Source organism: Passer montanus, unplaced genomic scaffold (genome assembly GCF_014805655.1).
Source record: "Passer montanus isolate IOZ18808 unplaced genomic scaffold, ASM1480565v1 scaffold149, whole genome shotgun sequence".
Classification (NCBI taxonomy): domain Eukaryota; kingdom Metazoa; phylum Chordata; class Aves; order Passeriformes; family Passeridae; genus Passer; species Passer montanus.
Window position 1 is genome coordinate 203,993 of NW_024361940.1, and position 26,472 is coordinate 230,464.

The window sequence follows — 26,472 nt, forward strand, 5'->3', positions numbered from 1 at the left end:
GTATTGCAACACTTGGTTTACCCATCTCCTTGGATCATAACAGGGGTGCCTGTTATGATCAAAATGTGATTCCCACCAGCCAGAGTTGCTAATTTACTAGCAGTAGTATTGGGTTGGGTCAAGATAGTTCTCTGAACCTTTGAGAAAGAAGACAAATGGCACTGGAAGTCACAAACAAATGCTGTTGGCTAAAATTTGTTCTGGGTTGTAAAACCTGAAAGGGACAGGGAGCAGATGAATAAAATGTTTCTGTACCATTAAGGAGGGAAAATCCAGGGTGTGTGTGTGGCCTTTTGTTTGTTTATTTTTTTCTGTTAAGAAAAAAAATGTGATAAAGGCACTAAAACTCAGCTGTTGCTTGAAGTGTACTGGAAGTGGGGCATACGAATAAAAGATGATCTCCTTCACTGTGCACAAAGAGAAATATGAAAAACAAACCACAAACTCTGTAAAGAGGCTAATGAAGTTTGTGAGTCAAACCTGGCATGTTTCTAGCACCTGCTGCTTGTTTGTGGTGACTGAAGGAAGCACCCCTTTCAGAAAGAAGAGCAAAACTATCTGTAGAATGAGACTGTTATCAGAACTTCGGTGTGTTTGAAGAAGCTGAACTGGTGATAGACTGCACACCTGAGACCTTCAGCTTGATTCCTGCTGAATCTGGTGGTAGCTGGCAATTTTTTCTGATGCCAAAAGCCTAGAGAGATTTGGCATGATGCCACTCCGCGAGGGCGATGTTGGTTTTGTTCTATTTCTGCTTCTGCCCCAAGGGCTGGCTGTAGAGAGTGTCTAGAAATATGGCTTCTCTTACCAGAATCTTACATGAATCAAAGGAGGGTTTTGATGCTCAGCTCTTAATGTTTCATTGAAATGGCAGTTCATGCCATTGATCTGAAAAGTGTTTAGAAATTAAAATGGATGGGAATTAACTGGTGATGCTGGGGCTTTCCAGCCCCAGGTGAGCATCTGCCACCAATCTCCTGGGGCAGGAGGAAACATGAGTAAGGAGGTGGGGCAAAGATAGGCCTGTGGGAATAGATATCCTTCAGCTGTTCAGCAGAGCAGCATAAATGAGTGCACTTTAGAGAGAAAGAAAGGAATGTGATGGTCGTGTCACAGCTTGGATGTGCTTTGCTCTGGGGTGAGTTCATAGGTTGGAGCATGTGCTTTGAGTGGAGGGCAGCAGGTTCAGCCTGATGTGGGGTAAGTGGGGAACAAGGTCAATGTCAGTCATGGCAGTCTGAGGGGATGTGCTGAAGGCTTTAAGCACCTCAGAGTGCAGAGGCTGTAGAGAAATGTCTGATGGTGAAATGTTCCAGAAAAAGAGGCCTGACCATTTCCTTCATCTTAACAGAACATGAGGAAATGGCCTCAAGATATGCCAGGGGAGGTTTAGATTAGATATTAGGATTTTTTTTTCACAACAATGTTATAAATCATTGGAACAGACTGCTTAAGAAAGTGGTGGAGTCACCATCCCTGGAAATGTTCAGAAAATGTTTGAATATATCATTTGAGGATATGGTTTAATGGTGAATGTGGTGGTGCTGGGTTGGTAGTTGGGCTTGATGATTTTAAAGGTTTTTTTCCAACCTTAATGACTCTATGATTCTGTGACATGAAAATTCCATTCCTGGCATAGGTGGTCAGAACAAGAACACTATAAGGTGTGCCAGCAGCAGTGAAGCAAATCTCTGCTTTATGCAACTTGTGCCCTGTAGGGACTAGGGTAAAATGTTGTAATCACTTGGTAGTTTAAACCGGGAACAAATCTGAGGCTCATTCAGGTGGAAAGGCAAAAGAGGGTGAGCAGTGCCAATATCTCTGATTGGGAAAGTTGCACAGATGATGGGTAAGGATGGTAGAGCACTGCCAGTTCCTCCTGCTCTCTGAGCTGTTTCCATTCTGAGAGTAGTGCCAGCTGCAGCAGCTTCTGCCTGGCAGCCTGTTCCAGCAGCAGATCCCTGCTCCATGCCTTGCTCAAGTTGCTTGCAAAATTAACAGAGGGTTGGAGAGTTGCAAGTGCAGAACCAGAACAGGACAGAAACCTGGAAGATGTATTTCTTCTCTGCTGTAAACCTGTGTGACCTTTCTCAACTCACTTCAGCTATGTCTTCATTTTATAGAAGGGCAGTGGAGCTACTGTGCACTTTCAGGTATTCTGTGTTACCTGGTAGAAGTTGTTCTTCCATCCACATTAGTAATGTTTTATCACTGAGTAGTGTTTTATGCATGAATGGTTTTCTGTGCAGTGCTTAGAATTTAGAAAAAGTCCTGAAATTTTATGAGCCTCTTGTACAGGCAGAGCTGGCCAAGGGGGTGGGGGAAGGAAGAGTTGAATGCTTTTCTGGAGAAACTCTTGTGCATTTTCTCTTCCAAAATAATTTCAGGCTATTTATTTATATCAAACCTTCATTAATTCATTGTACATTGTGAAACAGCAGATAGTGGGTTCTTTTGGAAAGATGTACAGATTAGAAAATACTTCAACACGTAAGCCATAAGCAAGGAAATAAGAACACCCCAAGGAATCATATGAAGTGTGATGCTTTCTGGGCCTGCTACACAGCAATGGGTGAAGTCATTTTTTGCCCACACAGCTCTCCTAAGCCTGAGTACTGTGAGTTTTACTTTGCTTGCTTTGGCTTCTGAGGCAGCCAGTGTCTGGAGCTGAGGCACTCCGGTGCTTTGCTTAGTGTCCCCAAAAGACCTGCAAACTCAGCCAAGCTTTTGGACTTGAAAGAGATGAGCTGCCTAGCTTGAATTGCAACTGGGTGCCTCTAGTTCTGGGAGGCTGCAATGACTGCGACCTTTTGAAATCTTGTTCAAACTGTTTTTGTTGCACTCAGACAGGAATGTTATGTTCTTTGTTCCATCTCCTAAAAGGCAAACTTTTCTGTATAGGCCGCTTGTGGCTTTTAGATTTTGATATATATGGGTCAGGGGAGGAAGCAGGCATAGACTGTTGGATGTTTTCAAGCTGCTGAAAAAGTCCTTCTGAGTGCGTGAAGTGGGTTTTAAGATTCCAGCTGGATTTTTGCAAAAAACCTCTATCTTGATTAGGAAAAGAAATAAGCCTCCAAATGTGGATTGCTTCCAATTTGTGTGCACACAAGTGAGTGGGCTGACTGTTCTCTGAGACAGACCTATGTGGTAAAGGGTTACATCTTTAATTCTGAACCCCTTCTCCTGCAAGGAAGCATGCAACATCTCAGCTACCATTACTGAAATGTCATCTTTGCCCAAGCAGAATAAAAATGTGCATTCAGTAGTTAAAATTGAGGCAAAAGTTTGCATTGTGTCTTGGAAGAGCTCTTCTTGATGCCTGTACACCTTTAGGTGCATGTCTTCACAGAATCACAGACTGGCTGAGGGAAAGGAACTCTGAGGTCATCAGGCCCAACCTGCTGTAATCAAGCAAGGCCACCCACAGCCAGTTACCCAGGACTGTCCCAGATAGCATTTGAATGTCTCCAAGGATGGCAACTCCACCACCTTTCTGGCCAGCCTGTGCCAGTGCTTGATCACCTTCACAGTGAAAAAGTGTTTCCTCATGTTCAGAGGGGCCCTCAATGTTTCAGTTTGTGCCCATGGCCTCTGGCCCCGGGCATCACTGACAAGAGCCTGGTTCTGTCTGCTTTGCATCCTCCCTGCGAGTATTTATAGACATTGACGAGATCCCCCTGAGCCTGTGCTTCTCTTGGCTGAGCACTCCCAGCTCTATCAACCTTTCATCATTAAAGAGATGCTCCCCATAGCATTTATGCAGCCCTTTGCTGGACTCTCTCTGGTCTGTGTGCCTCATAGAGGAAAGCCCAGAACTGGACCCAGCACTCCAGGTGTGCCTGCACCAGTGCTGAGGAGAGGGGAGGGACCATTTGCCTTGAACCTGCTGGCAACACTTGGCCTAACGTAGCCCAGGATGCCATTTGCCTTCCTGGCTGGAAGGACTCACTGCTAACTCACGCTCAACTTGGTGACCACCAAGACCCCCAGGTCCTTTTCTGCCTGAGTGTTTTCCATCTGGATGATCCTCCTGTAGGTGCCTGTGGTTGTTACTCCCTGAGTGCAAAACTGTGTTGCTCCTTGTTGAACTTGATGAGGTTCCTGTAGGTGCACCTGTGGTTCCCTGGGTCTTCTGGAACATCAGGATTGACATTTGCCTTCATCTAGTCTATGGTCCCTTCTGCCAGTTGCCATGATTGATCAAAAATTACTGAGCTGGCCTTGCAATGGCATTCCTGGATACATCCTTTTAGGGCCTTTGTACTTATTTAGAGTCTCTATCTGTAGATATAAACAGAAACTTCTAGAGAAGGCCTAAGGCTTGGGAATCAAGCTGCTCTTTGGTCCTCCTATTTCCTGCTGATCTCAGTCCTCAGCTGCTGCTTGAGGCTCTTTGCTTGCATGACAAGGCTATTGTGGGTTTGGCTTTAGATTTAAAGCCTTCAGATAATGTGGCTTTAAAACCAGGACACCTCTTTTGCAAAGGTTCTCATGCTGTGTGGGGCTGCTTCTGAGGTGGTGTGTCGTATACATACACAATTTGGTGTGTGTCTCCTGTGCAGTGCTTGCTGTTTATTCCTGGCTGAGGAAGGGAATCTGCCACAAGGACTGGCTCTACAACTTCAGCTCAAACTGCCTTAACTCACACTATTTACTTTGGAAATAAAAGTTTCAATTGCTGCTGATAACCCAGCTGATTGTTATGTTTTACATTTAGCGCAGTTTTTTTAGTTCATTCCTTAATGATTTATGTAAATAATGTAAATAATTTAGAAGACTTGGCATTCATTTTGGAGAAGCTGGCGTAAAGGCCTGCAAGGCTAGCAGCAGGTGCTGTAAGTAATCACTCTTCTAAATTAAGCAACACTTTCTGAGGCAGTAGGTCAATTTCTGGGTAAGCAGCCTGCATAGAGATTCTTGGAATCAGCAGGATCTTGACCCAGCAAGTGACTCAAGGCTTTGTGTAGGTTTAATTGCTTATCTCACTGAAACCTTTCATTTTTAGAGGAAACTGGGGCTGTGCTTGAATGTCTGTTAAAACTGTGTTATGATGTTGAAATCTGTGTCACCTGGCTTTGTAGCTCATTTTTCACTGCCATTGGAGGTGTGCTTGGAGCATGGGCAGTGTCATGGCTTAACCAGGTCAAGCTGCCTGCAGCCAGGGTATCTATCATAGAATGTTTTGAGTGGGAAGGGACCTCAAAGATAATCTCATTCCAACCTTCTGCCATGGTCATGGAAACCTTTCACTAGACCATGTTGCTCAAAGCCTCATCCAACCTGGCCTTGAACACTCCCAGGGATGGGGTATCCACAGCCTCTCTGGGCCACCTGTGCCAGTGTCTCACCACTCTCACAGTAGAGAATATCTTCCTAATATCAAATCTAAACCTGCCTTCTGTCACTTTGAAGCCTTTTCCTCTTGTCTTATCACTACATCCCTTGTAAACTGTTCCCCTCTGTTTCTTGTAGACAATATTTGGGTACTGAAAGACTGCAGTGTTCATGAGTTGCTTATGCTGAAGTCTGTGCTGCTGTGGGTTTCTCTCATTAGTACAAGAGCAAGCCAAGTAGTGCTTGAGAGCTTTGTACTGTTTGTTTCTCCACCTTTGTGCCTGTGAGAGGATTTCTGCAAAAGTTTTTCCTGGGATATCTCTAGTGCAGCTCTCATGGGATCTCTAAGCAGTAACTGTTGACCAGATTGTGCTCAAGTGCTGCCTGTCACTTGTGCATTGTCACAGCTCTGGCCAGCATTGTTCTTGCTCAGGGCTTGGAGATTGCCTGCAGAAGTGTGACCTACTCTTTGTAAATCCACTATTGAGTCTGTGAGGCTGATGGGGTCAGTGGTGTTTGTGACTTCAAAACTTAAATGATTTTTCATAGGCTCTGCAAAACTCTGAGGAAATGGGCAAAATCTTAATTACTGTTACTACACAGAGTATGGTTTTGGAACCGTTTGTCTAACTTGTGGAGTGGGAAGGTGCAGTTTTTACAAGCTTAAGCTCTCTTTAAAATCTGTCTTCCCATGTGAAGATCGTGCCAAAAAGTAATGTGAAAGGTGGAATTTCTGCTTACATGGAATCCCATGTAAAGTGGGATAGAGCAGGAAAAATGTCCTTCTGTAAGGATTCAAGAAAGGAGAGAGCTTCAGATAGGTGGAGAGGAAGAATGGATTTTTGTTGCCTCTGTATGACTGTAGGCTGGGACTTGCCCTATCTTTGGCTTAGAGTTGGTGCTTGCTGTGCTCTATTGGTTGTTCAACCTAATATCAAACTGGCGCTTGAAATCATATACCTGCTAAAAAGGTCTGAAGCCACTTTTTGCACTCTTTATCTTGATTTTTTGGCTATAGTCAATCATCTTCAGACCAAAATGCTCTTAGGCTTGAAAGTAAGTGTTGGAATACAGCCCTTTCACATTAAAAAAAAATTAATTAATAATCCAAATGACTCCTGAAACTAGAGCTCAATTCTTGTGAACAACGTCACAGAATGATATGGCTTTTGTAATTTTTTCAGAGGTCTGTAATCTCTTCTCACTTTTTAGATTAAAAATTTACTGAGTTCTTTGCTCTGAAATGTTGAAGAGGAACAGTTTACATGTGCAGAGTGTAACGGATGATATTGTACTTCTCTAGATGTATAAGCAGCTTGTTTTTTTGATAGCTCAGCTTTGCTTGAAAACCTCAATTCTCATGTAGCTCTGAAGGCAAACAGTCCTTTTCAGGTGATATTCTAGTTCTATGGGAATTGGGACTGAAATATTTTTAAAGAGAAATTGTGGAGAGGAAGTCATACACGCTGACTCTTCACTCTTTATGGATCTTCTGACAGTGGATGCCTTGTGGGTTTAACAGATTATTCAAATGCATGTTGATGCATTCAGATGATCTCAGTGTATTCTCTGGGATGCTGTGAGATGTCTGTAAGCTTGGAAATGGAGAGGTGCAATGGGCAAGAGCTGGATGGACAACGAATTGGTGATGGGAGCATAGAAACATGCTGATCTTGGACAGGCTTTTCAAAAGAGGTCAGAATTTGAACTCTCTTAAATTCTGTGGGGTGAAAGGCAGGGAAATCTTCCCCCATGAGTTAGCTCTGTTTGGGCCACAGGAATTGAAAGCGTCAGGTAAAGAAGAGACTAGATGTTCAAGACGTGTCTGGAAGGTTGGCTTTCTGAATGGACTGCTGAAAAGAAAGCAGAGGACCAAAATTCTCTGCTCCAGATTTGTAGATTTTTATAGGTAGCTTAAATAGGTAATTTAAGAATGTTGCTTTGTGCCTATCTCAATGACTGCCCTAAACTCAGTCTATCCAAATATTTTTTCCAGGCAGCATGAAGAATTTGTAATGCTTTCTGTTATCAAAAGCAGAGCTTGAAAGAGTCCTGCACCATACCAAATATATGAATGCTGTGTTAAGGAATTTGGACATATTAATAAAAACAACATATTGCTCTACCACTCTCTCCTCTGAAATTAAACGTGTCAAGCAAATTGCTGAAACAGTAGATGGAAACTTGGCAATTATGTTTGTGTGGCAATTTGATTCTGTTCTCCCAAAATACCTCTGGAGAGCATCCAACTGTAGCTCTGGTCTGATCCCAGGACTACCCTGCAGATGCCCTGAGAACAGACATGTAAGCAGCAAGCTCTGGTGGCCTGATCTGTGTAGTTGCTAGAAAGCTTTAAAATCTGGTCTGCTCTCTGAGTGCTTTCCATTTGGGAAAGGAACTGATACCATTCCAATTTTAACTCTGGAAGAAGAAGGGAAAATATACAAGCTTCAGAGAAGCAAGTTTTTGTCTAGACTGTGGAGCCAGCTGGGTGTCTTGTTCTGTCTTGTCAGGCTGCCTTCTTGTTTGGGGCTGTCTCTGAGTGTTTGACAAGTGTATTAACTCTGGGAAAGTAAACCCACTTTTGGTGTGGCAAATGAACCCTGGTCTTCCATGACCATCCTCTGCCACAGCTGTTTCAGCACAGCTTTACTGACCCATAAAAAATGCACGATCTTCTCTCCCTATCCTTTCCCAGTTATCATATGAAAAGCTGTCCTCTGTTTTTGTCTTAAAAAGTACTTTTGAAGTGAAAGTTCCCTTTCGTTCCACTGACTGTAAAGTGTGCATGATAATTACAGGACAATTGCTGTGTTAGCTGAGATACTGAAGTTTCTGCAGGACAAAACCCTGCTCCAAGCAGGAACAGTTCAACTTCTCTCACTCAAACCCCAGAGGCCAGGAACGAGGACTTTCCTCAGTTTTGTGCTCAGCAGTGACAGTGGTATCTGTGTGGATACAATTTATTGCACTGTAAGTAATAGTTTAGTGGCCTTGCATGTCATAAATGCTGTTTCGTGCTGGTGTCTGGTTTTCAATAGTATGGCAGAGAATTACTTAGGCCTTTTAATCTGCATTATTCAAGAAGGCAGTATTTTAAAAATGTGATTATGATATCAAGGGTTTGTGAAGTGAAGGGCAGAGAGGCTTTTGCTGCTCCAAAGTTTTCCTGTCTAGAGAATGTAAGTCATAAGCATGACAACTATGGGATTTTTTTTTCTACTTGATTTGGTGGTTTGGTTTTTTTTATTCTTTGAGTCAGGCTTCTTTATTTCTCCTGCATTTGGATCCTCTTAAAAATGGCTAGTTTCAGGGAAAAATGCAAGCCTACCACATAACCTGTGGAAGTCTTCTGTCATTTGCTAACTGATTAATGCTTTTAGAGTGGTACCTGTCTTGTTTCTTCAGCAATGTGTCTACTTAGCTGTGCTCTTGCTCCAAAATGAGTCATGTTTCAGTCTCTGAAAGCCCCACTGTCCTTGACTGTCTTTTAAACTTTTTTTTTTAATCATTTGTTTGGGTTATTTTCCATTGGTTGCTGTCAGGGAGATGCTGTGGTAATTGAGGAGGCTGTTACTCTTACCTGTTGTATCCCAGTTGCTGCATTGGTTATTTACAAGTATATAATCTGACTTGCACCCAGGTGTTGACTCTGTCTTGTGCAAAGCCCTGGTGCCTCCAGGGATCCAAATAAAGGATCTTTTAAATAATTGGATGCTACAGACCTTATGCTATTGTCTGTAAAACCAGGGGCTTTGGGCAGGACCCAGACCCCCCATTCAGGGCAGAGATAGTGTACAAAGCCTTTGGCCCCTGGAATACCTGAGTTCCTCAGCTCCCTGCAGGATCAAGGCCAGGATGGGTTGAACAGGACTCATAGACATGTTTCCCTCAGGAGAAGCCCTCAGCTCTGGCACATACTTCCTGGTCAATATTTGCTCAGTTAAGAGTGGCACAGGGATGGTAAAGTTCATCAGCCAGTGGTAAACTGGTTTCCTGAGCATCAATATCATTAGATTTTGGTTCAAAGGCACTGTGTGGGCAGAAACTGGCCTCAGACTTCAGTGACTCCTGTCTGTAAACCCATCCACCTTGTCCCAGGTCATGTTGGGGATGGCAGTAGCTATTTTAGGGCAGTTCTGGAGGTATTGGGTGGGAAAATATAGGGGTTTGGGTGCTGGAAAAAAGTTCTAGAAAAGCATCTGAAGGTGGGGGTATTATTGCACAAGTTAAATGATACCCTGCATGCAACTGCTTTGTGGTTGGGGTTGTTTTAAAGTGTGGTTTATTTGGCATTGAATAGCTATCTGAGAGGTGTTTTTAGCCACTGTGCTTTTAAAATCAGCATGCTAAACCCCCTTGGAGTTGTGAGAATATGTGCATATGCAGACTGGTGTTGGTTGAATTCAGTTGTTACAAAACACACCCTTGGAAACCTCATCTGGGATGGTGTTGGCATGTCCCTCACATTTTGCCAGTTTCCAGAAGCTGTCAGGTAGTACTGTGTGGGAAGTGTTACAGGGATAAATCCTGAAATCCTAATTTGGGCTAAACTCCCACTCTTTTCAGTGGGTGGCTTGCTGGCATTAAGGCCAAGTACCCCTCAGCTATTACAGATGACCTTTCTGTCCTTTAAAAGTCAAGGAGACTGAGACTTGATGCCTCTCTCTTGTACTAGAGATCAAACTGCAGGATTGCAGCCCTTGAAGTTTGCACATGTGCTGAGATTTGTGAACAAGAAGTTGGTTAACCCAAAACATTTCCAGTAACTGTTCTTCAGATTCTCAGTAGTGCTGGTGAAATGCCAGAGATCTGGAAACAGAAATTACCTGGTGATTTAGAACAGTGCATGAAGAAGGCACTCATTCTGTAGAGGAAACACTGATGTTCTGAAAACTCTACTTTTCATAAATGGAGAATATATAACCCAATTTTTAATGTATTTTAAATTGAAAAATTTTAATTCTTTCAAATTACCAGCATAAATTTATTGAAATTTTTTGCTCAGATAACTGATTTTTAATTTTTTAGGAGAATGTTTCTATGAAATCCCTGCAGCTTTTGTCAGTATATTGCTTTCCAGCAAAATTGAATTAAATGTATTTTAGAAGTCAAGAGTCTGAAAGTAGGTACCTGAACTTCCTGACTATCTCCAAGTGATTGAGATCATAAGTTATTCTGGCTTCATCTCACTCTATGCAAGAAAGAGGGAAGATGTTGTGTTTGTGTTGGCAGCACTTAAGAAAATCAAACAATATTTCAACAGTAAAAAAGGCCCAAATCCCTTCAGAAAATGTTGCTGTGCAAACCTTAGCTGGCAGAAGGTCTTCCCAGCTGAAGAGCTCCTTTCCTGCATCTCAGTGAAGCATCAAAATTAAAGTCTGACTGAACCCAACTTGATGTCAGCCTCAAATGTTATGCAAGGGCATCCCAAGAACTTGCTCATTTGTGGCTGAGGCTCTGAAGCCCACACTGAATTATTTTTCTTGCCCGTTTCCCCTTAGGTGGTCACTGCCTATTCATACTTCAAACTCAGGAGGGCTCTTCCATCCCATCACTGGGACTCCAAGGGGGAAGAAATGTTTTCAAATACTTCCATGCTCCCCTTTACCTCTGAATTCCCCCTCTGGATTGTGTACACAGCTCTCTTTTTCCTTTTTTTCTCTTCCTGAAAATATGTTTCTTGTGCTAGCTGAAGTTGCAGAAGCACCTGGAAGAGATTCATCTCATGCTGTGTGCTCTCTTGCTACCTGAATTGCCTTTCCTCTAAAGTGATTGATAGGGGGAGGGATGAGCAGACAAGAAGTACTTTGGCTTTCTCCCCATCTTGTGCCTCCAAGATCACAAATGAGGTCTGTGAGAACGGGACAAGAGCTGGCATCTCCCAAGTGCTGGAACTGTACTCCACATACTAAAATTCATAATGAGAGTGTTGTAGTACTGATCCCAACTCTTCTGTTGGTTTTCTGCTCAAGATTGTCACAACCACTTTTATTTGTCTTCATCACTAAACCGGGGGCTTGGATACTGAGGAGTAAAAACATGTTTGATACAAGTAGTCTGAATGATCTTGTGTATCTCTTTCCTTTAAAGCCTCCCTGTCAGTTTGTGTGGCTTGTAATTGCAGAATTGTAGGCTGGCAGGAACCTCTGTGTGGATAGTCTAGTCCAATTCCCCACCTAATGTGGTGGCAGCTGAAACAGTCAGCACAGTGGCATGTCCAGTGGGGTTTGGAGCATGCCCAAGGATAGAAATTCCCATTATCTTCCTGGGCAACCTCTGGTTTTCTGAATCCTGTGCTTTTGTGTCCATCTCCCCTCATTCCCACCCAGAAAAAAGTGTGGTTTTGTTGTGGGGTTTGTTCTTACATTTAAATAGAATTTCCTGTATTTCAGTTTGTGCCCACTGACTCTTGTCCTGTTGCTGGATACCACCAAGAGGAGCCTGGTTTCATCTTCTTTACATCTCCATCAGGTATTTATGCACATTGATAAGACTCCTCTGGACTTTCTTCTGCAGGCTGAAGAGTCCCAGCTCCTTCTGCCTCTCCTTGTATGCCAGATAATCCAGTCCCTTAATTGTCTTTGTGGACCTTTGCTAGACTCTCAGCAGTATGTCCACATCTGTGTTGTACTGGGGAGGGAAGGACTTGTCCCAGCACTCCAGTTTTGTCTCACCAGCCCTGAGCAGAGGGGAAGGATCCCCTCCCTTGACCTACTCGAAGTTGTTTTTCCTAGTGCAGCCCACATGCTGTTGAACTTCTTTGCTACAAATGTGCATTGGAGTCTCATGGCCAACTTGATGTCCACCAGGAATCTCAGGCCTTTCTGTGCTTTTTCTGCTTCCTTTCTGTCTGATGGCTCCCAGTGTGTGCTCCTGAGCAGCAGGGCTTTGCATTTTCCTTTGTTGAACTGCAAAGGTTGGTGTTGGCCCATTTCTGCAGCCTGTCCACATCCCTCTGAGTGGCAGCAGGCCTGCCTGGTCTGTTAGCCACAGCTTCCAATACTGTATCATCTTCAAACTTCCTGAAAGTGGATTCTCTGCTGCCACCCATAATCTTTCCTTTATAAAGAATTTAGAGCCCTGGGTGAAGTGTTTAATGAATCAAATCTCTCAACAGTTCTAGAAAGTACATTGCTGTTCACTTGGGAAAGTCAGACAGAGATGAGGAAGCTTCATTAGCACTAACAGAACATTAAATGCTGTGCCTTGTAGTAAAGGACTTCATTATTATTATTATTTAGGACTTTCATTCCTCAAATCTCTGATACTTCATGCAATACCAGCTCTTGCCCTTTGCTAACACCATAGCAACCTGCTATAAATGTCACTATATAATGTGGTTTGTTGGCCAAAAACTGGACAAGGAATGCTTTCTAGGGCAGGAAATCCATGGGGGCAGTAAAAATAAGTGCAGTAGAATGCAGAAAAAGTCCTAGTGTTATTTTATAGTATTGCAAGGTGATTTTTCTTTTTCTCTCCGAAACTGTGCCCTAGAGGAAATAGAGGCATCAACCGAAATTCTCTCAATGCTTTATCTATATCCCCCTCCCCCAAAACCTACATCCTGGGCACAGTCTAAACCTTTGGGTTAACAGATGGTGTTGAGAGGGGGAGGGAGGGGGAACAATTTGCATCTAAATAGCTGAAATAAGAAAGGGTCATGTCCCACAGACCAGCCCCACTCACCTGCTGTTTAAATCCCCCTGAGAAACAGGCAAACACACTTGGTTTTTTAATGTCTGCGTCAGCTGTACTTGCTCTCTGGAACTTTCTGCCCTGAAAAAGCTGCAATCCTCTGCATCTTGCTGTATGGATTCTGTTCTGCCCCCAAAAAGATGAACTTTTAAGGCTTTAGTTCTTTGAATGGATTTGACAGCTGTGTCACTCCTGTTCAGCCCTCCCATCAGAGTGACTGCTGCTGTTGGTTAGCATAATTAGCACAAGCACTAATGATACAGAAAAGGTTCAGAGCAAATATTGCCTCTTCTGTCAGCTTGCTACACTCACGGCTGCCTGATTGCACCTTCAGAGGTGTTCTTGCCATATGGTCCTGTGGCCTCGTGATGCAATATTCCCTGCTGGTTTGTGTGCGTAGGTGGGATGGGCTTTGGCTCTAGTGACCACCAGGCTGCAGCCCAGTGGTGATCCTGATCCTGCAGGACAGTGGCATGGTGTTGAATGCCTGTGCTTAATCCTGCAGACATGCAAAGCCAAGTTGCTCTGGCTTCCTGACTGTATCCTGTAAGGGTTTCTTGGGTCAAAGACCTTGCTGCTTTGTAATGATTTTGTTTTGGAGTGTAAGAGTCATTTGCCCACCTCTGTTACACTTTCATGGAGACTACTCTGGGTCTACCCCCCTGTCCTGTCCTGGCAGCAAGAAGTGTGCTTTTGTCTTTTTAGGCAGAGTTTCTCAAAGTTTAAGGCTGTGGAAAGCCTGTAATAAGGAAAACCTCCCTAGTTCTTCATAATCATGTACACATTCACCACCCTGAAACATAATAGATGCTTCTTAAAGCTCATAAGCTTTTGGAGGTCTATTACTCACTTAAGATAGCTTAGCCACCTTCAAAACCACCCTACCTGATTTTCCAGGGATATTTGGAGAGGCAAGAGGGCTTTGCAATGAAGTTTAGTCTTAGTACAGAACACCAAGATGTGCAAAACCTGGTTCTACCCATCAGTTCCTTGGACTTTCACACTCAAATGCTAAAAATAAATAATGTGACAATAGTCCAGGTGGTTCAGGAACTTCATTACTTTTGTCTGTTGACAACATCTTCTGTACTTCCCAAGAAGCCAGAGGCATTGAAAGGTTGAGTTTGGCAGACTGGAAGGCTCTGCAGGATAAGGAGGGGTGCAGATGATGTCTGGGGACTCACCAATGTCTTCTATGTGTTGATCTGGTAGAATAAAATATCTGCAAAGGAGGATTTCTATTTCTGGAATTGCAAGACCTTTAATCTCCTTTCTTCAGCACAGCCTGGAGGGAATTGGTGAGGTTAACCTTTGCTAAACTCCTGGGCCCTCCCTCCCACAAGTGTCTTGGAAGAGGAAATGGCCTCAAGAAGTGTCTTCATTTTTTTTCTATTTAATTCCCAAGTATATTTCAGTACTGTGGGTAGTAGTGGTTGATGTGCATTAGGGCAACATGGATCTGGGCAACAGCCTTGTTTACATGCCTCTGGGGAATAAGTTTATTTATTTTATAATTTAACATAGGTTCCAGTTAATGGAAACAAGATCCGGTGTATGAATGCGTACAAAAATAACTGGGAAATGCACAATACCAAATTATATTAATTTAGAGCAGTCTGTGGTACTTTATAACTTTCCACGACTGTTTTTCTTTTTAGAACTTTGTCACTTGAGGATAACTATGTTTTATAAATGGTCATATCACATGATGCATGCTCACTGTCTGGGAGTAAACAAAATAAGTGAGTTAACTTGGGTGGTGCAAGTTATATACACACATGCACACATTAATCTGTGTGTGTGTGTGGATATACATGTTTATACATCCACACTCTCTTCTGTAGGACAAATCTCTGCCCTGCTCCTTCTGTCCCCTTCCCCAGTTCAGTGATGTGGGCAGGTGACTGCCTCTGGCTGCTGTACTGCTGGTCTTTGCCATGGATAAAATGCTTGTAATGCAGCAGGACCCCGCAGACCATGTAAGAGCAAATCCAGAAATGAAAGATGCTATTGGAAATATTTATTTTCTCTGGTTTTTAAAAGCAAGACCATGTAAATTGTGCAGGTGTAGCAGAGGTGTGTGTTACTTTTTGACAAAGGAGGCAAAAGGGGGAAATATGAGGAATTGGGTGCCCTTTGAGGTGAGGTTTGCAGGTAGTGGGATGAAGACTGGGAAACTGGATTTCACAGACTCCTAGAATGGCTTGTGTTGGAAGGGACCCTAATGATCATCCAGTTTCAACCCCTTGCCATGGGGACTGCCCTCTACTGTGCCAGGTTGCTCAAAGATCCATCCAACCTGGCCTTGAAGACTTCCAAGGATGTGATATCCACAGCTTCTTGGGCAGCCTGTTTCAGTGCCTCACCACCATCACAGGAAAGAATTTCTTCCTGGTATCTGGGGTATACCTGCCCTCTGTCCTATGGCCATTCCCCCTTGTCCTGTAACTCCATGCTCTGGTCCAAAGTCCCTCTCCACCCCTATTGTAGCCCCTTCAGGTACTGGCAGGTGCTCTGAAATCTCTGTGAAGCCTTCCCTTCTCCAGGCTGATCAATGCCAGCTTTCTTAGCCTGTCTGCATAGCAGAAATGCTCTGGCCCTCTGAGGCTCTTTCTGGTCTCTTCCAGTTTCGCTCCAGCAGGTCCATGTCCCTCTAACACCGAGGTCCCCAGAGCTGGATGCAGCACTCTAGGTGGGGTCTCACCAGAGTGGAGCAGAAGTGGAGAATCCCCTTCTTCTACCTGCTGGTCACAGTGGCCTGAGATATAGGCTGCTTTTATTTCAGCAGGTTTCTTTTTGTTTCTTTTATTAAGTGGCTTACCAAGTGGCTGACTGACATTGGAACATTTATTTCTGTATCTTCTCAAGCTCTCTCACTGGAAGAGGAATTGGCTGTACAGAAAAGACCATTCTGGTGGTCTACAGTGTTACGTCAATCACTTTCTCTGCTTGGAACAAAAATACTAAAGAAAAAGATGTGCTGGATTGGAACCATGCCTAAAACATTTCTTGGCATAATGGGATTATTTTACTTATTTTTAATTAAAATAGAGTTCTAATTGGATTGTTTTGAGCATACTTACAGCTCTGGTTTGTTGTTCTTGGTCTAATTGCCTTCCATGTTAAAGATATCAATATTCTAATCCACCTTCTCCCTTGGGATACTGGCATTAAAAGAGGATGTGGAATGCTATGTAAATGATTTACAGGCAGGCAAGATAGAAAATGGTCTTTAAAGGCATTAGTGAAAACTTAGGACTTCCTTTACCTGTGATGTCTTGACAAAGAGACTGGTGAATTTTTATTTTTTGGTATGTATTTATTTCTCTGTCCTGACAGGTCTTTTAAATGGTTAGAAATGTAGTCTGAGAAAAATGCCAATAATCTCAGCCTTTGAGGAAGAAGCAGTTAATGAATCTTCAGGGAAATACCCAGAGTCCAGATGCTCTGTGGGGAAGAAAAGGTTGGGAGCCAGTGGACCAGGGGTTGGAGACAATACATCATCTGAGATCTAAGATGGAAGCTGTCTGCTGACAGCATAAGATACTGAAATGACAGAATTATAGGCTTATTTGCTTAGGACTACATTTTGAGAGCCCATTTTAAATAGTAATGACTTGGGATTTGAGTACTCTACTTAAGATACCTTGGTTACATTTTGTCAGAAATAAAGCGTTATCTTTTTGCAGATTTTTAATTATCTTTACGAATGGAAACCCTTTGGGGAAGTTTTACCTGTGTGGGATATAAACTCCAACCATGCTGTAAATTTAAAGAATATATATTAGGTTGAAATCCAACTTCTTATTTCAAAGCTAAAAGGGCCCTTACAAAATAAAAGGCCACAAGTTTAGATGTCGGTTTTATAACATTTTAATAGAGTAGCAGAGTCTGACAAAACTTTTGTCCATGTAGAATATTTAAGCTCCTCAGATAAAACTAGATATACATTGAAGAGTGTTCACAGGAAAACAAGAGTTATTTCCAGCCTGAAGAGATTTTTCTTAGAAATAAAAGCAGCCAAACATGCCATGTATGTTGGGAGGCTGTGAATGAGCACCTGCAAATACCAGTGGTACAAGAATAACCAGGAATGGAACAAAAAGTTGGATGGGGCCCTGAGCAACCTGATCTGCTGGGAGGAATTGCTGCACATGGCAGAGAGGCTGGTCTTAGTTGATTTTTAAGGGCCCTTCCAACCCAAGCCTTTTCTTTGATTCTGTGAATACTTGGGCCAAAAGAAACAACTGAAAAGAGTGGAAGAAGCAACTCATACTTGCAAAGGAGACAGTTCACTTAAGCTCTGTTTTGGTCATGCTCTGTAGTGGATTGATTTGGAGGATCTCCTTTCCCCCAGCAAATCTATTTTACTTCACTGAATCCCTCTGCAATGAGTGTAAGAACAGGAAAGATGGAGTTAGTGCAGGTTGTGCCACAATATGAGTATGAATTATTAGTAAAGAAGAAGGCAGCACTTGCCTGGGAAAAGTGTGAAGGGGGAAAAATTGCTTTGGGAATGCATTCCCATGCATTGCTCCTGGATGTGCTCAAGAACCAAACCTGGGATTTCTTGAGAACTGTGAAATAGCTGTTTCCAAAACTGGCTGCCCTGTTCATATCTGGAGTATTTTTAGCAAACAGCTGTTACTGTAGAGGTGAGAGGAGAAATTATGGTGTGCTAGTTACAGAATTTAAAGTATCCTTTTATATTCTCTTGCCTTGGATATGAGAGAACAAGTGTGGTCAGGTAACCTGAGGTGGGTGCTGCGTTTGTGTGGCCAAAATAGTGAGAGAGCTTTGGGTTGTGGGTAGGCACCATACCTCTATGACAGCCTGCTGTAAACATTCTTGACTCTTAATTGCTGAAATTTGGGGAGGATGATCAGAAAACTGCACCTGGAATTGCTGCATGCTCTGCTCTCCTAGTTCTTACGCTGGTGGCCTTAGGAGCAAGTAGCTGTAGGATTTGAGCAAGATGACTCAAAGCAATGGGAGGGAATACTGTACTGAACAAAATGCCTTAACTCATACAACTTCCTAGAGCATCTGCCTTTGGTTGTTGTCTTCATTTTGGAAATCAGTTGAGTTTTATCTACCTATTGGCAAAGTTACAACCTTGTCTATAGATCTTCTTGTCTGTCCAGTAGTGGCCATAAAAAGATTTTTAGCATTTTAACTACACAAAGGACAAATTACAACCTGACAAAGCAGTCTTGAGATGAATAAAACATGCATACTGGCAATCCATCGAAATCCATCCATCAGTGAAATCCCAATTCTGCTGAATGTGCGGTTCATATTGTTGCTAATTGTATGATGTAGATGCTTGTCCACTGGGAATTGGATGGAAATTAGCAAGTCGCTTCAGATGCTGACAGGGCTGTGAATGGGAGCTCAGTCAGTCTCCTCTGGGTTGGGTTTTATGGCTGCAGTGCTGCTGCTTCTTGAGAAAGAATGAGTTTTAAATAGGTAGCAGTGAAGATCCATGCATCCTACTGAAAACTGCTTAGGTCACTGTAGCAAGAACAGAGGGTTAGAAGATCTGTGCCCCAGAAAAGCCTTGCTCAAAGATGTTGAGGAAAACCTTGCCTGCTATATCTAGCCTTGCAATTAACTCCTACTCCTAATTACATAGTGCCTTAAAATGGGCCTGCCACTGTAATAAATGATGTTGTTATACTTCCTTTTGTTCAGTGGAGTAAAAATAGTTCACTTGGCTCATGGGCTTTATTTAACTGAGCACTAATGCAGACTTGGTTGTAATATATTGCAGAAACAGCAGTTCCTTTGTGCCAGTCCTACAGAGCTTTCTTTTCTCTACTGACATACAGTAAGTATGATTGGAATCTGAGTAAATGATGTGATAAAAGGCTTGATGGTGCTTCCTAAAAACAAACTGCTGCTCATTAAATTAAACGATGATGATTCTTAATGGGCTAGTTAGTGCTCTGCAGCGCATTTGGTACAAGTAAGGAAGTGTAGGGATGTGAGACCTTGCCACTATGGCTCCTCCTGTATGTTCTGGAATCAAAGCAGGCAGAATAGGGAGTTTTGCTAGATAGTATATAATTATAAACACAGAGGTGGTGTTCTTGCAGCAAAAGACTACTGTGACAGTTTAATTAGGGTAGAAACCACAAGCCACCTTAGGCTTTTTCATTTTGCCTTGTAAGTGAACTGCTCATATAGAGCATTTAATGGATTGCACTTGAAGGAGTAATCACTGTAAACCTGAAGCAGATTTATGTGCAGTTCTCAAATTTCTTGTCTTCACTGATATTAAATTAGGTCTTGCAGTGCTGGGTATTTGATGGTGCTTGTCTCTAAGTTCAGTTTGTCTACAAAAACCTCATATTTGATGCAGAGCTTATCCTGTCTTTGGAGAACTATTCATTCTCCCCTCTATTCCCAGCTTTGAAGAACCAAAACTGTTAACAAAGCAACATGAAACTGAACCAATCTTTGTGATTTTATTTAATTGAAATCTACTGCCAGTATGAAAATGCTGGCTAGCAATTAAGGGAATGTGACAGTTTTGCCAGTCATTACATAAATACTATGGAGCACTGGGCTTCCTACTGTCATTAGCTGCAATGAGCACAATGGAGCTATACACAGGAGCAAGAACTACTCTGATGATAAATGTTTGCATTTCCAATTAGCACTGAACTGTTGTGGCATTTTCCCCTCAGTCTAATTGAGGGTCTTGGGTGGTTTCATTCACTAATGATAATTGGGTTGTCTTCGTGCTCTTTACTTTCCCAGCAGCAAAGGAGTTGAATGAGTTTTGCTTTTAAGAACATTGGTTTCCTCCTTGCAGGTCTCTGTGTCTCAGTGTTTCTTCACCTCAGAAAAAAACCTGAGCTTTTACAGGTTAATGTAAACTTTTATCTATTTATGTACCGTGGCTTTTTTTGCTAACCACTGCATTGCGGTGTCCTTTGTGCCTGTGGGATGTCGTTGACTCGATCTGACAACGTTCTTGTTTTCTTATATGTTTCTTACCCCCACCCCCATTGCTAAATGACAGATCTCTGGATTTAAAAAGGTGCAATTTTTGCAAATGCTAACATTTGCAAAACATGTATTTAAAGTGTGAATACATTGTACTGGGAATTATTTCACATTGGGAGATAGCAGGGCTTAATTCTGAGCCCTGTGCTCCATGTCCATCTTCCTGCATTGGAAACTTTTGAATGGAAAAATGATTAATGATTTGGCTGCTCTCAGTTGCTGTTGCTGCTAATGTGTAGTTAGGACTCTGAGCCAAGTAACTTAGGCAAGAGTAGTGGGGGTGGGTTTAACTGTGTGCATTAATATATTCTCTTTATGCTGCATCTAGTCATTTCCTCTGGAGCACAGATTTCCTCCAGGAAACCTGCTTATATGGGCTTTGGATATGCTTTAATATAAGAGGCCTTTATTTTTCCCACCCTGCTTAGCAAGCTCCGACTCCAGTGACTGCTTTGACTTGTATGGTTGAAGCCCTGCCCTCCTGTGAGCAAAAGCAGAACCGGAGCCAAGGCTGCTCTCTGCTGTGCTGGAAAAGGGAGCCTGTCCTGACATCTGCAACAGCAAACTTGCTTGTTCAGGCATGTAGGCTGGGGGAGGGGAGGCAGCTCTTCTGGAGATGAGGAAACAAGGAGGATGATTTGTGGGCTGAGAACTTTTAAAAGCGATACTCTTGGTTCTTTCTGTTGCAGCTTGGATTTTTTTTTTCTCCTTGAATATGGATGACATTTACTTCTCCTGGGCTGTTTAAAAGCACTGTTAGGAGTGGGTAAATGCTCAGTCAAAATGAGGAGGCTGCTGCCCAGGGATAGGATCAGCCAGAGCTGATCCCTGCAGTTCTCCAAGTTTGAGTACTCGAGCACAATTAAGGGGAATTCATCATGTGTTCCAGGTGCTTGGGCATAGCTGGCATTGATTGTGAAGTCGTTATTGTTTGGCATGGCCATTTATTTGTGCAACAGCTGAAGCCAAGTCTAAACACGGCAATTTAAGCTGGCATTGCCTCTCTGTGGTTTTGGATTCGAGCCTTATGTGGTGAAAAGGGCTTGACCTGCCTCAGTTCTTCTGAAACCCTCAGTGTGCCTGGGTTACTGTCACAGTGGTCATGCATGGGCCCACACTGTGGAAGCTGGTGAATGCTGGGCCTTGATTCTTTCAAGCAAAACAGAAAGAAGCTTCCTTAACTTGAATGAAAGGAGAACTCTGTTGCTAGGAATCGAGTGGTTATAATTAGTCTGTTCTTCTTTAGCGGTGTATCTGTGGAGCAGGATGGGTTAGCATGGATGTCTGCCCAGGGAGAGATTTTGCAGCTCTCCTGCCCAGTGCAGGAATGTTCATATTTTCCTGCAAAATCTGGACTAGGGAATCTCACCTTGCATTTAGCCAAACTGTTGGGGTTGAATTAAAGGCTTTTTTTAAATGGACAGTCCAGACTTTTGGCTTTTAAAATTCCAAGCCATGGGATTGCCCAGCTTTTCCTGTTGAGTTGTAAGCGGTCAGTCATCCTTTATGTCTGGCACTATGGAAATAATGCTGGCAGTGGAGCAAGACTGCAACTGGTAGTTGGCCATCTGCCATGAGAGTGTCTCCCTTCCCCCTCCTCACACCCACCCACCCACCCGTGCTGTAGCAGTGGATGCATTCTCTTCTACGTGTACACTGATGTTGAGAGATTATTCTTTCATTTAATTTAGAGATTTCATCTGCGTCTTTAGGTGTTGGCAGCACCTGCAGGGATCTAACAGGTAAGTTCTAAAAAGACATGAGCAAACACTGCTGTTTTGTAATTATTTGTTAGAACTTTATGCAAACCCGTTGTTTAGTCTGTTGGAGGCTTGTGTTATTTATCTGTTGTTATTTTTTTGTTTTTGTTGTAGTTTACATGTAAATGCAGGGTCTGGGCTGGTGCTTTGCTGGTCCTTGCCTTTTTTGGTTTAATTGGCACATTTACACAGAGCTCAGCTGTGCAGTAACTGGTTGGGGAGACAGCTCCGTGCTCGGGTTTCTGAGGGTTTTTTTAATCATCTCTAAATGCAGTGATTGGTCTCTCCTCCCTCAGAGTATGTGTGTTGCAGCTGCCATTTTTGTGACAGCATGTGTTCCAGGTCCCATCTGGTGTTGGGTGGAGGAAGAAGACACCTCTTGCCTCCTTTTCAGGTGGAAGGCGTGGGGTGCCTTTCCTTCAGCGTGAGACTGGTGTTTGAGACTTAGTCCCGCGTAAAGTAATAAAAAACGAATTACTTCTTTTCATCCTGTGTGGAAACCCAGCTGGTAAACTCTGATGTTACTTTTTCTGCTGGGATTTGTATGGAAGCGTGACACACAGGGAGGGAATCTGCTGCTTGCAGTGTGTTTGAACAGAGCAGGGCGCAGCCTGTGCCCTTTCTCACCAGGGCAGTGTGAGGATGAAGGAGGTGATTTTAACTGTGTGTGTGTGTGCACACAAGCAATTTCTAGCCACGGGATGGAAGGATGCAGGGATACTGGTGCAGAGGTAAAACACTTGTTGTGATCAGGATCAACTCAATTAAAGGTCAAGATTCTCTCTGTCTCTCTATGTTTGTTTTTTTTTTGTGGGCAAGACACCCTTTCCTCACCTTGCCAACAATAGAATACTATTGTCCTGCAAAAATGTGAGATTTCCTTTTGGTAGTAGGCAGAGAGGAAAGAGCAGTTGCTGAGCATCTTCTTCCTCCCCATCTTGTTTAATATAGTTTATTCTTCTGTAAGTTGTAGTGAGTAACTTACAGCTACTCTCTTGCCAGACTGCCTGAATTATAGATGTCTCTTTTATGAGTTTTCATGTTGACTCCTGCAATTAGTATGCATTGGACGTAGTTATCTGTATGGCATCTACTGTAGCGTAGGTTTCAGCTTTTCTGACTTTTTAATTGCTTTCTGCTTTAGCAATCAGTCATCTGTCAGTCTTGCTAAGGAATGCAAAGAGAACACAAGCAGCTTGATAGAAACTTAGAGTTCAGTGTGGAGCAGCAGGTTTCAAATGATGTGCTTAAGTTAAGTGGAAGGAAAAATTACATACATAGAGGGTCTTTGTTCTCTCTCTTTTCTGCTTGTGTGTGTGCTACAGTAGGGTCAGAATGTCCCACCTACTTTTGGGTCCCACTCTGCGAGGTGAATGTCTCAGGAGGCTGTGCCTGTACTACAGTTTATGCCTGTAGTTTAGGCATAAACATGATTTCCAAGGCATGCAGATGTGGCACTTGAGAGTGTGATTTCGTGGTTAACACAATGGTGCTGTGTTAATGCTCAGACTTGATGATTCTGTGATTGTTCTTTGCGTTATATCTTCTTAACAAAGATCAGCAAATCTGCATGGATCTTTGCATCTGTGAATGAACTCTGAGCTCTTGGATGCCGCTCTTGGCATCTGTAGGTGCTGTGTTCTCTTCAGTACTTCTGCTTGTTCTATCTGATGTCTGTCTTTTTCCTGTCTGCAGTTGGACTCTGTTGAGTCTGGGGCACTGATATGTAGTTAATGGGCTGCAAAAGTTGATGGGAAGGGACAGGGGTGCATTGAAGGCAACCATAACTTGACTACAGCAGTCACAGATTGCAGTATGTAATAAAACTTTTCATGATTTCTGTATGCTGAAACAACTCAAACTTTCAGTATTCTCAAATGTCTGCAGAAACAATAATCCTACATTACAGCTATGCCTTCCTAGTGGTGTCTACGGAGTTTGGTTTGAGTGCTGGTATTTTAATATATGTAGTAGTTGAGAATAATTGTGTCTGCAGCTAAAATGTATTCCCTCATCTGACTCTGGCTGAAAAGTTCATGAACTGTTTCATTGCTTCCACTGTTCACTTAATCACAGCGTGGAAACTTAAGATGGATTTCTCAAGGCAGAGTCGTACTGGTGTGAAGAAGGAAATAACTCAGTGCAGCGATGCTTTGCATTCCTGTTGGAATGGATTGTGCCGAGCTGGGTGACTCATTTCAGTGGCCTAGCACTGATGTTCTGCCGGCTGGGGAAGAGATTGCCTGGTGCTCTCAATTTGAGCAGAGCCTACATGAGGGGGTTTGTTTAAAACCTGCTTACTTGTGAATTGGCAGGAGATTATTTTAGGAAGAAGAGAATTTGTACAGCCAGCTGGGCTGCAGTGAGGGAGATGTGTACCTCTGTAACCACTTGGCATGACTCTGGGCTCTCAGCTCTGGCTTGTGGGTATAATTCTGTCAGAAGAGGCTTTCATCTACCTACTTTGAAGCCAATAGAAGTTGAAAGTATAATGATGTTGCATATGACCTCTGTATTGCGGTGGGGAGATTCACTCAAGCAGGTTTTTAGTTTTCCCTTTAAATATATAGTGGCATAAGGCTTTTGGGAACCCTCTAGTGCAGCTATTACAGGGGGTAACTTCTGTGGAATTTGAGTCTCTTAGTTTTATGGATCAAGGGGTTTCTCTCACTCCCCCATCTCCAAACAGCTAATGTAACTCCAAACATAAGACTCTGATGAAAAGAAAGGTCTGTGAACTTGAGTGATGGAGGGAAAATGAGAGGGTGTACTATAGGCTTTGCCTACAGCAAAGGTGCAGTTATCAAATAGGTGTGAAACAATATTGCTTGTAAAACTATGTAACTTCTCAGCAGTTACTTTCTCTTTCAGGGAATAATGTAACATAAACAAGAGCTTGTATTGCTAGTTTCTATCCCTGCGGTGAAACAGTAATTCACTTGTGAGCTATCCTTTCTGGCTGAGGGATTTTGAAAAATTTTCTTATATTGAAGAAACTGAGAGCAGATGTCCCTGGGGTTTTGCACTGGTGGAACTGAGAGGGAGGATGCTTGACATTGAGATCTTTCTTATACTCTTTTTTTTTTTTTTTTTTTTTTTTTTTTTTTGTTCAGAGATCTTTCTTATACTATTTTTTTTTTTTTTTTTGGGTTTTTTTCCTTTTTTTCCTTTTTTCCTCCCAACACTAGCCCAGCCTTTGGCTGTAATCTGGGGCTTTTTTTTTTTATTCTTCTCACTTTTTTCTTCAGCCTGGAGCCACATACTGCTCTATTTCGGTCTGATGTTGCATCCATTCCCCAACTTAGTAAACTTTACTCTGTTTAGTCTTTCCTTCCTGTTTAGTTTTGTGCCTCTGACAGCAGGTATACTGAGCTCTCTGCTCAGTGGGAGAGGGACCCAGAAGTGAGTCAGTCTCCATCCCAGCCATGCCTGCAGCTCCAGGAAGTCTGGCTGATGGGGAAATCTTTGGATGCAACTTTATTCAAATCCCTGCTGGGGGTAAATCAGGCTGTTAGAGCAGCAAATGTGGTGCCACTCTTGGGGAGGTCTGTTTGGCAGGCACAGGGTTGCTAACATTCCTTTTCTTTCTGCTTCTCTGTTTGCAGTATATTCCTAGCACCTTCCTGGCAATTTGTTCTTTTGTAGTTAAATAAGATCAAAGCAGAGACTGCATCTTTTATGGGACACTGCTGCTTAGGTTGTTTTGAATGGTTTAGTTGTCCCAGTTCAGTTCCAGCCACTGACACTGTGATGTGCAAAGCCCATCAGGAAGGCCTCAGTATCTTCATGTTTCACAAGATACTTGTGCAGCAGTGGCTGCCAAAATTATCAGTTGGGTTTTAGCTTTGACTTTTTTCCACTGCTTAGGCAGGGAGAGTATTCATTTGCACCAACCACTTTATGGCTGGCACTCCAGCTGTCACTTAGTTCTGTTTTATACCCGAGAATGGCATGAGGCTGAAGTGTGAGTGGTGGGACATGCACAGGGCACATGCGAGGACACACCCAGACAAGTGCACAGATAATTTCCCCCCACCCCTCCCAAATGCCAAAGCTGTCCCACCATTAAAAACAATCCCCAAATGCTAGTCTGTCATTTAATATTCCTTTGCATAGTGTATTGGAAAGAGAATGGGGCTAGAGTCAGACCTTTTATAAAGTTCCCTGTGTGTGAAGACTTGCCCAAAGCCTTGCAGGCTGTACAACACTGCCAACCCTCCCATTTAAGGTCAACTGTGAAGAAACTGGGAATCAATCAAGTGGAAGCAAAGGTGGAGCTGCAGGCCAGCCATGGCTTGGCAGACGACAGGGAAACTCTGCTCTTGGCAAAATCTGGCACATTGCTGTTGAGCAACTTCTGTGGCCAGTGTTTGCCTGCCGTAGTTCCCCACAGCAGTGAGAGCAGTGTGCTCTGGGTCCAAAGCTTGCCAGTTACACTGAGGATCAGTAGCTTGGCTAAGGAAGACTTTGAAGGCTGGCTGGGTGCTGCGTGGCCATAGGACTGTGGTGTGCTGGTGAGATCTGTTCAGTGTGACTCAGTGTCACACTGAGTCCAGCCTATGGAAAGTGGCTCCCTGGCCAGTCAGCAGTGATCTCAGCTTTATAACTAAACTTCTTACTTGCAGAGAGCAAACAGCTTCTGACTTTCTGGCACCCTGTAATT

General features: G+C 43.1%; 1 protein-coding gene across 12 annotated transcripts in view; it reads left to right on the forward strand.

The window, feature by feature from the left end:
• The window catches only part of PAK1 (p21 (RAC1) activated kinase 1), a 102,436-nt gene that overhangs the window by 41,151 nt on the left and 34,813 nt on the right, over window positions 1–26,472 (forward strand). For 3 of the 12 annotated variants that reach the window (XM_039701070.1, XM_039701068.1, XM_039701072.1), the window contains exon 2: window positions 11,733–11,811. The exons of 6 other annotated variants lie outside the window; for them this stretch is intronic. The gene's annotated coding sequence lies outside the window, so the exon portion shown is untranslated. Of the gene's footprint in view, window positions 1–1,118; window positions 1,139–1,959; window positions 2,154–11,732; window positions 11,812–21,769; window positions 21,792–26,472 lie in introns of those variants that run through there. 3 more of the 12 variants (XM_039701081.1, XM_039701073.1, XM_039701078.1) reach the window with 3 other exon arrangements.